Source organism: Aquila chrysaetos, chromosome 24 (assembly GCF_900496995.4).
Source record: "Aquila chrysaetos chrysaetos chromosome 24, bAquChr1.4, whole genome shotgun sequence".
Lineage (NCBI taxonomy): Eukaryota > Metazoa > Chordata > Aves > Accipitriformes > Accipitridae > Aquila > Aquila chrysaetos.
In genome coordinates, this window is record NC_044027.1 from 17,121,656 (window position 1) to 17,136,795 (window position 15,140).

The 15,140-nt window shown below is 50.0% G+C and overlaps 1 long non-coding RNA gene across 1 annotated transcript; it reads right to left on the reverse strand.

The window, feature by feature from the left end:
- Positions 1–5,098: 5,098 nt before the first annotated feature.
- Positions 5,099–13,257, reverse strand: LOC115335239. The gene is made up of 3 exons (XR_003921399.1): positions 13,177–13,257; positions 7,627–7,687; positions 5,099–5,382 (listed from the first exon to the last, which is right to left on the reverse strand). It is a non-coding gene; the product is annotated as an uncharacterized LOC115335239 (long non-coding RNA).
- Positions 13,258–15,140: the final 1,883 nt, after the last annotated feature.

Genomic DNA, 15,140 nt, shown 5'->3' on the forward strand with positions numbered 1-15,140 from the left:
TGCAGCAAAACCAGATGATGAAGCAAAGCTGGTCGCTGTAGCATCATTTCAGCCCCTGGAGCGGTGGGAGAGTCAAGTGCAAAAAACTGCCTGTTTGTTTAAATTCTAAGCTGTTAAAATCAGGTGGAAGATGAGAGGGGACAGAGGGAAAGGACGGGGACAGCAGTCACTTTCCTCTTGTTTGCAGGCGAAGGGAAGAGCTGGCTGAAATGCATGCAGGAGCATGAGAGAGCCTGAAGAACAAATATTGGCTTCTGCCCCTGCATGAAAAGGAAGTTTGAAGCACTGGGAAGGATGCAAAACAAACCCCATCCCTCCTGTTCACTTCAGCTATCTAAACATCTCACAAGGTGAAAAGCATTTTGCACCAAGCAGTGGACGTGCCCTGTATTTCAAAAGCCCAGACGGTCCCCTCCTGTATAAGGAGAAAGTTGTGTTGAATACACAGAACGAGAATGAATATCAGGATGGGGAGTCCTTGCAGCAGCGTTTGCTGAGTCCAGCAAGGGACAGAGGCAGGGGTTTGGACGTGAAGAGAGTCAAGTGGACCAAGGAGGAGGCAGGGTCCAAGGGCACAGAGCAAATCAGCCCCACCACCACTCAGCAAAACCAGCGTTATCCACAGAGAGTCCCTCCAGCATCAGTGGTACCACACCAGGGCACAGATCCTGGGGTGTTTGGTAAAGGAAAGCTTTGCTGGTTTTCATTTAATTTTTTTTTTTTTTTTTTTTTTTTTTTTTACTTTATTTTTCTGATAAAAAGCACTGAGCAGTCGGGGCAGAGGGGGGTTTACGTGCTCACTATCGATTTCCCCCCATATTGATGAACTGAGGGAACGGAGAGGTTTGTGACAAGGTGAGCTCAGTTGAGGCACGTGTAAAAACCAGTTATTGGCTGAAGCTGAAAGTACCAGTCAGGTGAGGGCTGAGCAAAACCAGGGCATGAAACTCTAAAATGCTCAGATCTGAAAGAAAAGCTGAGCAACCCCCACAGCTCATCCTGCGACTGTCCCCAAAACATGATTTCTATTTTCTATTATGGCAGATAATGAGAGGGCAATGCGGGGGTTTGCTTTGCCCCCGTTAACGAAGGGGCTCTGAAAGGCCGATGCTCACCGTGCGGAGCTGCAGAGGGACCGTCCCCTATGGCAGGGAGCAGGCTCGAGCCCCCGGGGCTTCTCTTTAACTGGACCCCCCCAGTACTCGCATCCTTCCCCTCTTTAAGCAATTCCCGTATCCCCCACCCCAGAGCCGGCTGCATTTCAGCAGTCGATGGCAGGAAAGCACATCTTGTCGCCAAAGTCACAGCCACCGGCGCAAGGCCATCAGGGTCGCACGCGTCCGTTTAGTATCTTCCCACAAAGTCTATTGATCAGGTTTTACACACAGCAGCACATCGCCATAAAAACCCCAGGGAGCCAACGGCGCGTTGTTGATTTACACCCACCGGCCATCAGCCTTTTATAAGCATTAAGGGATCCATCGCAGTCCTGGCTTTCTGCCTTCCCACAGGCACGGCTCAGCTCTGTGTGCTGCCCCAGAAACAAACCCAGTACTCACAGAATAACTCCGAGGAGAACCCCTGGCTCCCCAGGGCTGTGGGAAATTCAAAAAGAACCCCTTTTCCAGCAGCTGCTTCCCACTGCAGTGCCCTAAGAGCCTGCGGGCTTCTGCAGCCCCTTCCCCCTTTAGAGGAGCGGTCCAGAGCCCATCACTGGTACCACTGGTCTCTGGGGGATGGATGCTGCTGTGGGATTTCCAGCTGCTATCAGCAAATGGCTGGGGTTGGAAAGGGAAGCACCGTGGGTGGGCACTGGTTTGGTCGTGGCGGCATGGGAACCCCCCCGGGGAAGGCAGAGGGGACAAGGGGAGGACAGCCAGCGCTGGCTGGTAGCAGGAGCTTGGCATGGAAAGGACCAGGGGGCTGGGGAATGCTCACTGGGATGGGACAGGGGTGATGGTTACAGGGAGCGTGAATGAGCATCTCTGACGGTGGGATCCTTACTCCACGGTGTTATCGGGGTGCTCAGTGGGATCAGCTCCTCGCTGTGGTGGGTTGGGAGATCAGCCCAGCACACCTTGCTGTTTTCCGCGATGGGCACAGGCATAACACCCCGACAGCCCACGGAGGGAGCAATTCCAGTCTTCTCACCAATCTCTTAATGATTTTGTTCAGCTAAGAACAAAAAAGAGCAGCATCTATTTGCCAGTCGGGTGAGAATTTAGCTTTAAAATCCAACCATCAGGAATAAAATGCAAATTGGTGCACTCAGGGCAGCAAAGAAGTGATCTGATGCCTTTGATTGTTCCTGCCTGGGTCTCGTAAATCATTGCTGCCTCAATCTTGTGCCCTGCTTTCTAATTCCTGCCATTACTACTACATTTATCCACTCGCATAGTTGGTTTGAATTCGAAATGTTAGTTTAATGTGGCACTGATGAGATGGCAGGCATTTATAAAAAGTACAGCATCAACTTGGTTTGTGGAGAATACAGATTTTTTTCTTCAAAACAGTAATAATACAAAAGGAAATAGCATCTCTGGCTGAAACTTCAAAGGCAATTGGAACAATTTTGCAAAAGATTTTATGCTCTCTATAATCATTTACTTATTTTTATTCTTTTGATTTCACCTTCCCTCTGATGCTAAATGCTAGTAGGCTGCGTATGATAAAGTCCATGCCTTGGGGGAATGTGGTCTTTCACCTATTTCATATGCAGCAATTATATGTCTAACACAAGATTGAAATCATATTTAAACCATTGACACGCGTGCCTGGCTTTAGTTCTCGTTTTGAACAGAGCCCGTGGGATGTGAGCGATACTCAGAGCAGATGAGACAGACCCTGGGAAATCTGTCCCTGCTGCCATGAGGACCGACACCGACGAACGCCACCTCCGTGCGAGCTGGCCCTGGGGATCAGCAGTGCCATGAGGGGCCCTGGCAAGGGCTGGCATCGGGCACGGCATCGCTGCGTTTACCCTGTAAATGATGTGTGTGAGGTTACGGAGGAAGGAGCGCCGGGAAGGGACCGGAGCCACGTCCCCCCAGCGCTGCTCCATGTCCCAGCTTCTCGCCGTCTCCCCTCCCTGCCCCACATCCCCCGTGCTGGTGGAGCACCGAGAGGAGAGGAGAGCATCAGCTGCAGCGTAGGGGTGGCTGTGCCCACCCGTGCACCCACCGTCCTCTTGGAACAGGAACGGACTGCAGTCTGATGGAAAAGGAAAAAGAAAAATAAAACAAAAAGAGGATGGAGCCAGCTGGGACCAGACCCCTTTTGATATCACCGCAGAGCGGGGAATGAGTTCATCGCCCCGCCGCAGCCCCTTCCTGCCGGAGCAATCAGGCCTAAAGCACAGTTAATTTCCCATCGATCGCTGTCTCCCAGATTAAGGAAGGGCTTTTGATCAGAAGTGTCATGAGCCCCCATCATGCAGAAAGGCCAGAGCCGATCTGGGATATTGATCCCCGTCCAGGCAGCGAGGCTGGCATTGCCTGCAGGCAGGGGAGCGGAGGATGCGCTGCTGAGCATAAAGCCGGAGCCGGGTGCTCTTGCAAATGGCTTTTCCAGCCGGGTGGGGGGCAGGATGGTGGCCGGGGGCACCCATGGGAAGCAGCAGCATCTCCCCATCACCGCCTGCTCGGGAAGGGCTGACCCATCTGCTCTCCCAGCTACGGCAGAAAACGCCAGACTGGCTCATGTTTTCAAACTGAAACAAAAATAATTTTCTTCTGGAGGCTTCAGAAGGCAAAAAATAAAAGACAATATTTACATTTCCCTGTGATGTGTCACTCTGCGTGGGTTAGTCATCACTCCTCCTGCGGAGGCCCTGCAGGTAACCGAGTGACAGGAGGAGGCTGTGACTCACCAGATGGGATACGTCTCTCCAATGTGACTTCAAACATGGGACATTAAAAAGGGATTGTCACGTTACAATAAATACCACTCTGGATTTCCAAGCAGCGAGCAGAAAGGCTGGTGCTCCGAGGAAACCTGGGTGCCCAAGCACCCTTCCCCTTAAAACCCACTGGTGTCACCTACCGATGACCCTGCACCGACTTGTGTCTGGTCTCTGCGGCTCGGTGTAACCGTCCTCCGTGTTCTTCCAAACAGACAAATAGCAACAAACCCCACCCCGAGCCGGAGAAACTCCCTTTCCCCACGCTGAGCTGCACCGCGGCAGGCGGTCGTGCGCTGACCGTTGCTCGTGGAAGTGTTTTGCCCTGGCGCTGTGACACCGGCTGCGAGGACCGCGGCTTCCCCAGGCGGGCAGCCCCGGCGAGCAGCAGCAGCTCGATGTGCTGATAAACGGGCACGTCGCTGCCAGAGCTGGAGCAGCCCCGGGCAGAGCAGGCTGGTGCTCTGAAGTCACTGCCTGACTTTAGGTACGGGAACTCACCTGGCACTAATGTGACCATTAAAACATCAGATTCCCGAGGGAATCTTAAGATTCTTACGATGCGATGTGAAGAGGGAAAGCAGGATGGGCTATTTTCCAGCACCAATGTGGCAAGGAATTCCCTGGAAGGAAACGTTAGCTGGGGCCAGAGCCGGGTACATCTGCCACCCCAGAGGGCTGGACGGGCTCCCTGCATGTGCCGGGATCCACTTCTATCGGCTTAAAAGGATTTACGTCACTTTGCACCAGCTAAAAATCTGCTCCAGCCCCAAATACAAACCTGGAAGTACACTCAGTAATACCTCTGTCGAAAGCCCAGCACCGGTGGCAGGCATTCAGCACCTCGCAGAAATCGGAGCCCGAGTGTCAGGCTGGCCCTCCGGCACTGCTGGCAAGGCTTCCTGCGTGCCTCAGTTTCCCCATTTCTCCCGGAGACACCCGCCGTCCTCCCGAGCCAGCAGCAAGGGGAACCCAAGGGGACGTAAAGCACCTTGAGCGCTTGGCAAGGAGCTTGCATGCAAACATTAATACCCATATACAGAATGATTAATTACTATTTGCCTGCTATTATCATTTGTTTTCTATCAGCATCCTTGGTCTGGTTCTCTTCTGAATCCAACTCCTGATGCCCAGCCAGGGATATTTTAGGAAATGCAGATTATATAATATTTACATCTGTGCCACTTGTTTATTCCTCTCTGTTGGTTAATTTTATTACTGCTCCTCTCTCACAAAAGCAATGATTTGCAGAGCCAAAAGCATGCTACGTGTTTTCAACGCTGCACTAATTTTAATAATTAAAAAGCTGCTGCCTTCCATCTGTCCAGGCAGGGATGGAGAGGGGCAGCGGGAGGGCACGCGGCTCTCATGCCCTCTCGTCGGGAAATCCCTCTCTGCACCAACTCGATGCTCTCCCAAAATGCGCTGGACTTTCATGCAGTAGGTCTGGTCTGAGGTCTGCAGGTTTCTCTTGGTTTTCTTGCCTGGAAAGAGGAAAGAGATCCCCAGAGGGGAGAATAAGTCATTAGGGAATTTTTTGAGGGCTCGAGGGAGGAGCTGGAAAACCTGGCCTGAAATAAAACTGTATTTGCCATTGGTCAGTCACCTTTTCTCTTGACAAAAATCAGCAGTTTAAAACAAAGGCCAGGTTGTGCTCCTTGGTGTTGCTGGGGAGGAACACCCAGCCTGGAGGAAGGGCTGGGGATGGAAAAGCTCTTCTCTCCGTCAGGCAGGGCTGCCCCGGGGGCCCCAAACCTCAGCTCTGTCCCCGAGGCGGGCAGGGGGTGCCAGCCCGCAGCGAGGACGGGGACACTGACACGGGGCCACCAAAACGGGGCTTCGCTGGCTCCGCTATAGCAGAGCGGCCGTCTGCAGGGATAAAAAGTCATTTTGACAGAAGCTGTGTCCTCCAGCCCCGGAGCGGATGGGTGGGTATCCGGGATGTCAGAATAAAGTCAATTTTACACTTCCAGAGCATGTCCGGAGGGTAAATGCATGGTTAAAGAAGCCTCCCGAAAGCTGCTGGGTCCAGACCAGCCCCGGGGGCACCCAGAGCTGCTGCCGGGGTGGGTGAGCTCCGCTTGTGCCAGCACCAGCACAAACTAGTGCAGACCGTCAGAGGCGGCTCGGCGCATCCCGCTTGCCAGGGGATGGCAATGCAAATATAAATCGGTCGGTTTGTCTCCTCTCAAGCCTCCATCTCCAGTCTCGGGCTGGGCGCTCGGTTGCCTGCTAAACCTGGCTCTCTGATCTTTCCTCGTTTAAAAGCTTCAGGCATTAACCTCCAGGACTGAAGACGTACACAGCTGCTCATTACCACTACAGAGCCGCCCAGGCTCCCTCCACCCTGCTCTGTTCAGCCACGGTGTTTGATAGCACTCCTATAGGATTCCCCCTCTGATAACAAAAGAAGTATCTGTAGCACATGGGGACGTAAAAGACAAATAATAGCAAAAGGTTAACAGTATTTTGTAATATAAAAACCCCTGGCACTACTACTGCATCTAAGCAAGGAGTCCGACTAGCATAATCCAAAGAAAATATAAAAGATGCAAATCAAAACAGGCAGAAAGGACAGTAGGACACGCGGTAGGAGGTATTTCTCTGTGGTGCAAGCTCTTTTCAGAGGAGCAGATGTCTCAGCTAGCAGGAAGGGGAAGAGGGGATTTGTTTATTGAGGGGAAAAATAATCTTTTAATTTGGCTCATGGATCAAAATCTGAAACTTCATCCCCAAAGACCCTATTCGCCGGCATTTCTTCTCACTGGTGCTAGCAGCAAAATCCAGCAAAGGCTGTTTGCAGCGGGCAGGGCTCTCCTTCGGGAGGCCAGGTCCCCAGAAGGCCAGCGAGGGCTGGCTGGACGATGGCTGTGCCACCAAACACCGTGACTCGGGGGACACTTTGTGGTGCCTGGCACTGCATCATCCCACACATCCATGCTCCAGCCTAATGGAGGGTATAAAAAAAAAAATTGAGCATGATGTATGGCTCCCACAAGACTTGAATAATTCCTGTCTTTTCTCCTCTCCTCCTGCCCAGTAAGTGCTGCCTTGAAAATCAGAAAGTGATGCTGCTAAGTACATCGAGGGCTGCTTTCTGAGACAGCCAGCCCATAATTACATGCAATGTTAAGTGCAGAAACATTTCCAAGGCTCCGCTGAGACCAGGGGCAAAGGGAGGGGGAGATTGTTTTAATTGAAAAAACATCCCCATATCTAAGCAAGCCTGTTGTGCTTTGCAGCAAGGCCAGGTCGGTGTCACGGGCGCCCGCCGTGCCGGTGGCCGTGGCTGGCTGCAGCAGGGGCGAGTGCCGACCCTCCAGCACGACCAGCGGCGCGGAACCGAACGCCGTGACCCGTTGCTGCTGGTTCAGGTGAGGAAGGCGAGGGCATTTCTGAAGGGCTTTTCTCGGAGCCGGCCGGCACAGCTGAAGAGCTGGCGGGGAGCCACGGACCCAGCAGAGCTGCTTCTCCATCCCTGCTGCCTGAATTAATAAGAGCTCGCTCCCGGAGCCACATCAGGAGCAATGCCCATGCAGGTGCCCAAGCCCTTTACAGTGCTCCGGTATCAAACCCTGGCTTAATTTGGCTGGCAAAATATCACAGAGAGCCATTTACCTCCCCTCCCTGTTCCCCTCGGGGGCTCAGGCTGAATATGCTGGAGCCCAGCATCCTTCTGGCAGGGTGACCTGTTCCTGCTGCTGTTAAAATTTGTCAAAAAAACCCACCTTTTCTCCAAGCAAGACCTGGAAGGACACCTCCTTGTATGTTTTGGGATCGCAGGCTTACCTGATGGCCAAAAAGCAACAAAGAAAGAAAAATCAGAGAGGGAGGGTTGTGCCCTCCCCGCCTGCACACGCAGCCCTGCTCGGTACCTGCACCCCGACACAGCCCAAGTGCCCATCGCTGATGTTTTTCGTTTCCTCGCATTTTCTTGAGGCCAAAAAAAGCCAAAAATCACTCGTACAAATATTTTTGGAGCACTAATAAAATGAGTTGTAACCGCTCAAAGGAAAGTGAGATGTTCACTATTTTTCCCCTCCATCCTTACAGGACCAAGCAGCTCAGCTCTGCGGTTTATCGAGCGCATCCCTGCCGCCAGCCCGCTGGTGCTCGGTGCTGGGACAGTGGCAGCCCTCACCCCAAAATTCTATGGGGAAAATAGCTGGGCCATCGAGATGTACAGAGACCCCAAGGCACCTTTCCTTTTTTGCTTTAAATGCCTCAATTTCTAGCCAGCTCCCTGGCTGAGCCCCCTCCAGTTTTCAATGCAGGCTGACCCAATGTACGCTGCTGCCGCTTTGTTAAGGTAAAAAAATCCTTCAAATTGTTTATGATGTTTGACAGAGCAAATGAAGTGTGCCCACCGATACCCCCAGTTGTCATTTTATATCAGGGCTGATCAAGATTACTAGGTTTTGCTGCAACCCAGCGTTCAGGCAGCAATTTCGTGGTGTAGGAGCTGATTTTTAGAAAAAAAGAAGAACCAACCAACCCAATGACTTAAAAATAGCCCTTTTGATGTGCATCACGTAAGAAAGCAAGCAGCCTCTGCAAGGAGAAAATAAGCACAGTTGACACCGCACTTCAGAGACCGCTGACTACTTTGCTCAATATCCCTGGAAGCATCTGACGTTGCCCATGTCGGGAGTTACGGCCCTGCGCCAGGACCAGCCGGTGCCCCTGCCCTCGTCTCTGTGGTTGGGGTGTTCTTTTTAAGTTTGTGGGCAGGAGCCACTGCCCCAAATGGCAAAATGGCTATAAAATACCATGTGTGGGGAGGCGATGGGCATCAGGTTCCTCCTCTACAGCCAACAGGCAGCACCTGGGATGTATGGGAAGGCTCAGAGGAGATGATTCTTCTCCTGATCCAAGTCCCTCCTCTTGCATCTATTAACTTCAGTTATTGGTATTATCAATAAAATTAATTAATAGTCTGTTATCTTCAAACAAAGAAGGGGTTAACCTGAAAAAAGGAAAGTTTGAGTTAGAAGTCTCCAGAATGGTTTCAACTTTTCTTCAGCAGAGGAAAAATTTTCTGTATTTCTTCCCATAAAAAAACAGGTTGTATTTGCCATGAATGTGCAGGCTGCAGTGATGTTCCCAAGCCTGTGTCTATGGCAAAAAAAAGATCTTTGCCAAAGACTTTTTTATTCAGCCCACACACAAGCTCACTTTCTGCTTAGCGAAAGGAATTTTCCCATTTTATAGGAGGAAAGAAAATATATTTGCTATTATATCACAACAGTCATACATACATACACGGGCCAAGCAATTTTCCCCTTGATAACCCCTTCAAAGGAGGTGTTCATCTGACATAAGTTACACATGGAAAAGTAATGAGTTATGTTAATTGAGCTCATCCTTGCAAATTGATATTGCTCCTGCAAATAGACAAAAAATCTTAAATATGTTTGCATATCATCTGTATGGAGCTCATATCCAATAGCAACAGGGTCACGCTGTGGCTCAGCTCTCCAATCTTACTGCTAAACTAAGGGAAACCGCGCTTTGACTGACAGGCGGTTTGACCTTCATTATTGTAGGCGATAAAAAAATCCCTGGCTGGAAGGATGCTGCTGCAGCAACCCCTCCCCTGTACCAGCCCCATTGCACCACCAAAACCTGACCACAAGAGACTCCAGGCTGAATTTAGACTTCGAAAGCGCATCTCTGGATGAAGGGACCAGTTTGTTCCCCTCCTTCTGCTCCTGCCCTCCCCTTCCGACACCCAGATTCAGTTTTCATGACCCGGTGCGGTTTTGGTCCACACTTGAGCCAGGTCGCCCCGGTACAGCCCCAGCCCGGCACATCGGCCAGCAACACCGGGCAGAGAAATCCCAATTATGGCGCTAAGCAGTTCTGAGACCAATTAACAGGGGCTGAACTTTAGGAGGCTGTTTAATTGAAGAGAGTTGAAGGACATGCGCCTGACTTGGGCTCTGCCAAGCCTGGAGGCACCAGGGTGCTGAATGATAATGAATTTTAAATTGCTTTGCTGACCCAGTAGCCTCTCGCCCACAGGGTTTTTGCAGTTGGGAGATTTTCATGTTGATGTGTGCCCTGTGAACTGGTCTAAGTCTGCATTTATTGTGTTTACTTCTCATATCAATGTGTAACACATATACACCAAAGAATTATATGGGTGTGCATCCAATTATGAAAATATAACATGCATGCATACTTCTCGTATGTACTCATTTATACATGCACACACACGTATAGGGCTATGTAGCTAAAAAAATGCAGAGGTGAGTGCTGCCTTAGCTCTTTGCATACAGACCAGCCCCTCGCCGTGAGCACAGCACGGGTCTCACCACTGGACTTGCTGAATGCAGCAGCGCCGAGGGTTTCGGGTGCATTAAAAGGAAAAATATATTCATCTCTGGGGATGCAAATATGAGCATGAGCTCTTAGCTGCTGTAGATGCTCCCATCAGAGCTAGGGCCAGTGCTATCACTCAAAGATGAATGGCTTTATCAGAACAGACACCCCCCCCAGCACTAGAGGACCGTGGTCTCTTGAAGATCCATGTGAAGCAGAGGGATGGTGTTGGGGGGCAGAGCGCTGTGACAGCCCCCAGGACAGCGGTACCCAGGGATGGGGACGGGGACAGGACATTGCAAGGTGTCTCTCTGCAGCGTTCATGGCCTCTCAGCCATGTCGCGTTATCGAACGTCCACTCATTCCTCGGAGCACTGGGTCATATTTTTGTGAATCCAAGAAAGTTTGCAACAAAACGACTGCTTCTAGATCCTATTGATCGAAGGGGAGAAAGATAGAGATCATTAAGTATTTAAATGGAGACAAACGAGTCTCTGTTGCTGTGACATCCAATAACCTTTCAGCCAGCCGCCTTAATTCCTAGTAAGTAAAAAAAAAAAAAAAATCATTTGTTCAATCAGTCATTAATGAAGCCATAAATCATTAGGAGAATAATTCCTCCCAAATTGAATTACTCCTTTCAATTATTTTGCTTTTTTTCCTCCTTTCCTTTCATTCCTTTATTCCCCAAGGAGCTGAGCAGAGTCAATGCATTGGAATTAGACTTAACCAGGCTGATGCTGCTCAGTAACTTTTTGACTTCTCTCTTTTCCTTTTTGGTTTCTTAGACCGTGGCAGGAGAAAATGAAAACTATGATGTCAAAGCCCATGGTTTCCCATGAGGATTACCTAGTAAGGGTTTCTTTTTTTATTTACCTTTTTATGGAATGACTCCTTCTGGAAAACAGAGAGCAGGAGCCTGTCTTTGATTTTATCTTAATGAACATTACTGATCCAGCGAGCTCCAGCTTGCAGCCTTTCAAGCCTTATCATTCGATAAAGCTGTGCCGAGACGTGATAGAGGTCCACACTGAAACAAGATTTAATCTGCCCAACATTTCTGCGCCAGTGCTCCATCCCTAGTGTAATCTTTACTTGTTTGCAGCCCAACACAAAGAAGGAATGTACAAGTGGCAGGTGCAGAAGCAAAAACTTCTCCAGGTCCTACAATGCTACGTGCTCCAAGTCTCAGGGTCCAAAACCAGCAGAGTTCTTCTATCAGGATGAAAAGGGGCATCCCTGGGGTAATTTTAGGAAAGGGTTTTCTTTTTCCTTCTCCATTTCATATTTCCCCCAAAAAACATGTAAGGTTTGTCAACTTCTCCCCAAACCCACACCTCTCCACAACCTGCGATGCAGAGACATAGCCATGCCAGATTTTTTTTCCACAAACTTCATTTACTCTTCCTTTTTCCCCTGACATTCATGCAGGGGTTAAAAACAATTTCTCTGTTTCATTCCTCATCCTCTGCACTGACCGTCAGCTCTCCCTAGCTGTACTTGAAAAAAGTTAATTCTTAATTAAGCTCTTCCATCCTGTTTGATATTCATTATTCTTTTCATTACTTCTTAACTCAGCTGAGTTTCTTACCTTCTTTTTATGCAACTCAGCCTATTCTCCATTCACTAAATCCTTTGAATCCCTGAATTGCATTTTTGTTATCCTTACTGTTATTGCTTACATCCTGTCTCGGCCATCGTGGCATTTAGGTTTTTTTCCCTGAGGCTTAGATTTGTGTTTGTGCGTGTGTGTGTGTATGGATATATAATACATAATTTGCTGAGCAGCATGCAAATTGCAATCTCTGGAAGAATGGCAACCTGCGTATTGCCAAAATGAGCATCAGTGAAATACGGGAAATTAATTTAGCCCCATGAAGTAGATAATTACTATTTTGCAGATTGAGAAAGTGGGGCATAAAGAGATTAAGGCCCAAGGCCCCAATCTAGCCAAAACCCAATCATATGCTTAATTTAAAGGAGATTAGATAGTTCCCTTAAAGCCAGCAGAAACAGTCATTGCTTAATATCAGGCACACAGGGAAATGTTTTGCTGAACAGAGCCGGTGTGGTGTTGGGACGAGGGGATGGAGGGACACGGCTCCGTGAGGAAGGGGTTGTGCAGATTCAACTCTAAGAAACCTGGGCTGAAATTCAAGGGCTGACAGTTGCCAGTGGTAAGAAAAGGGATGTCAGTAGGACTTGTGACCTCCAAACACTGTCAAGAGCCAGTTCAAGGCATCTCAAGGTAAGCAGCCAACGTAGGCAGAGGTTGATTCTTAAAGAGTTGCACCTACAGCCCCACCTGAGGTCTCCTCCGGCTCCTTCAGCAGAGCAATGGAGTGAATATCCAGGAGCTGAGCCCACTCCCAGCTCCCAAACCCTCCAGATTTCACCTTGGTTTTCCCCTGTCCCCACTCAGCATTGAGCCATTTCACACCCGTGCTGGGGTGTTGCACACTCATCGGAGCCACCTCTCCTTCCTGCGCTTTGCTTTTTTTTGAAGTCTACTTAGCTGATGATTGTTCCTTATTAAACTTCCCCTGGGGACAGTTCAAATCCGCTGTTTTTATGCCTGATTAGATTTCAGATACGCCGAGCCTGCCGTGTCACTGCAGCGGAGAGGCGGCACAGCCCGGCTGGGTCGCTCTGCTCCCCTGGGTCCGGAGCAGGGCTGGGCGAGCAGCTCGCACGGACACCCGCACACGACGACAGCCCCCATCCTGCCTGCACCTGAATTGCTGGGGAGGTTTAAAATTAATTGCTGTTACCTACTAATGTGGGTTAAATGCACGGAGGTTCTCAGTTAAGCAGCTTTACAAAATTGTATGAGAATTAATATACTATAGACTGCTGCTTCGTCAGGTTAATCCAGCCACATTTTTATTGCTAGATGCCTTATTACGAAGGTCGTGCCGTGCGTGCGAAATGGCGTGAAAACGTGCTTTTCCTACCTCCCAGAGCTCTTGAGGATGGGCAAATCTCCCTCCTCTCTTCCACTCCTGCCTTCTTTAGCTGGTTGGATGTTGCAGTGCTTGGGGCAGGGACTGTCTCTCCGCACGTCCTCGCCGGAGCCAGCAAAAATGGTCTGCGGGGAAACAACAGCAGTTAAAAAATCCCTGGTCAGTGCGATCCACTTTTGCCTCTGCCACAAGCCGTGAGCACCCGATGCGTGGGGAGAGCAGTTGTGGGGTGGGAGATGAATGCGACACATCCCGCTGTTTGGCCAGGAGTAAAACCTCAGTGGAAAGCAGGAGCCCTCGTTCCATCAGGGATGGAGAGGGTCTGAGCAGCCTGGCCAGGAGCTGCAGCCTGGCCGTGGAGGGGGATGATGTTGGGGGGGTGACGGTCCCGCTGCCTCGCGGGAGAGGGGCGTTGCACTGATGATCCAGAAGACTCAAATGCCGAATTTTACATGTTGGCAACACATTTGGGGGCCTCTCCCTGAAATTTCACCGGCAATCCTCAGCTTTGGAGCTGGCCTGGCATTTTAATGCTGATTTTTTGACATTTTGAGGAAACAGGAAAGCATGGTAAGGACATCTCCTCCTCCTACGGCAGAGCTGTAGCTGTGGGTGCCACACAGCTGCGTGCATCATCTATACCCATATTCACACATGTGTCTTCACTCGTAGCTCCTCGAGTTGCAGTCAGCAATTGCCAAGGCTGCTGTGGTCCATCTAGCCTGTCATATGTATTTCAAACTAATGTGCAAATACAGTTTTACATAAAATACCAGAGCAGAAGAGTTATGCCAGTCTTCTGGGAAAGTAATACCCATCTTAATAAAGTGTGTAAATACGTATTTATTTGCTAGACTGGAACCAAAGAGGCTGTTCTGGTCTGCTGGAGAAAAGAAATACACATTTTAAGACTGCCTAGGTACATAATTACCTTAGAGAGAGAGCAAAATAAATCATCAATGTCTTCTTGCTCTCCGGGAAGGAACTGTCCCGAGCTCTCCTTTAGCTCCCTTTGCCAGCAGTGAGCATCCCCAGGCACCATGTGAACCCACCCAGTGGTAATTAATGAGCCTGCGAGAGAAACCAGTCACAACCAGTATGCACAGTGGTAGGGCAGACCCTTCCTCTGAGCTTTGGAAATGCCTCTGAAAACATTTGCGTCCTACCCAGGGCAGGATATATTTATCACTACTGATGGAACGAGATGTCTACTCTACAGAGACAAAGTTAAATGCAGGAGAATTGATTTGGTAAAGATACACCAGCTTCACCTGCCTTCCGACGGCGCCTGACGCACGGGGAGGGAGTCGGAGACTCCAGGTCCCGGCTCTGAGCCGGGGTTTGGGAGCGGTTTGGCCAGCTCCCCCTCCATCCTTCCTGCCTCTGTTCCAACTCAGGACACAACCTTGCCTCCAAAAAGCAAAGCTCAACTATTTTGGGTGGTTGCAGTTATTCCGGTTTATATTAAAGTTCTGCTCGTCGCCCGTAAAGAGTTAATGGATAGATGTCTTAATGAATGGCCAGTCGATGACGATGGATTGTGCAGCCCTCCAGTCGATAACTCACTGACAAGGTCCTTATGACCATCTGCAGCAAAAACTCCTCATGTCTGCAATATGCTTATAACCGCTATAAATTATTTATTGGTCTTTTAGAAGATGTTTGCAAGTGGGCCCAGGAATAAAAGGCAGCTGGCTCCTCTTTCTGTCTCCCTTCTCCCACTTCTCCTCTGTAATGCATGCACCGGGGACAGGCTGCAGCTCCATCTCCCCCCCCAAACCCGGTCCCAGCCAGGGGGACAGAGCCTTGAACAAGGACACGGCTCCTCTCCTTCATTTTTAAAAGCTCTAGGCTCTCTCCTGAGCTGGTGGAAATTGGCTCGGCTCCTGGGGGGAGCGAGAGCGAGTGAGACATGCAACCCCGAATCTGCGACGCTGTGAAAAGGCTTGAGCGAC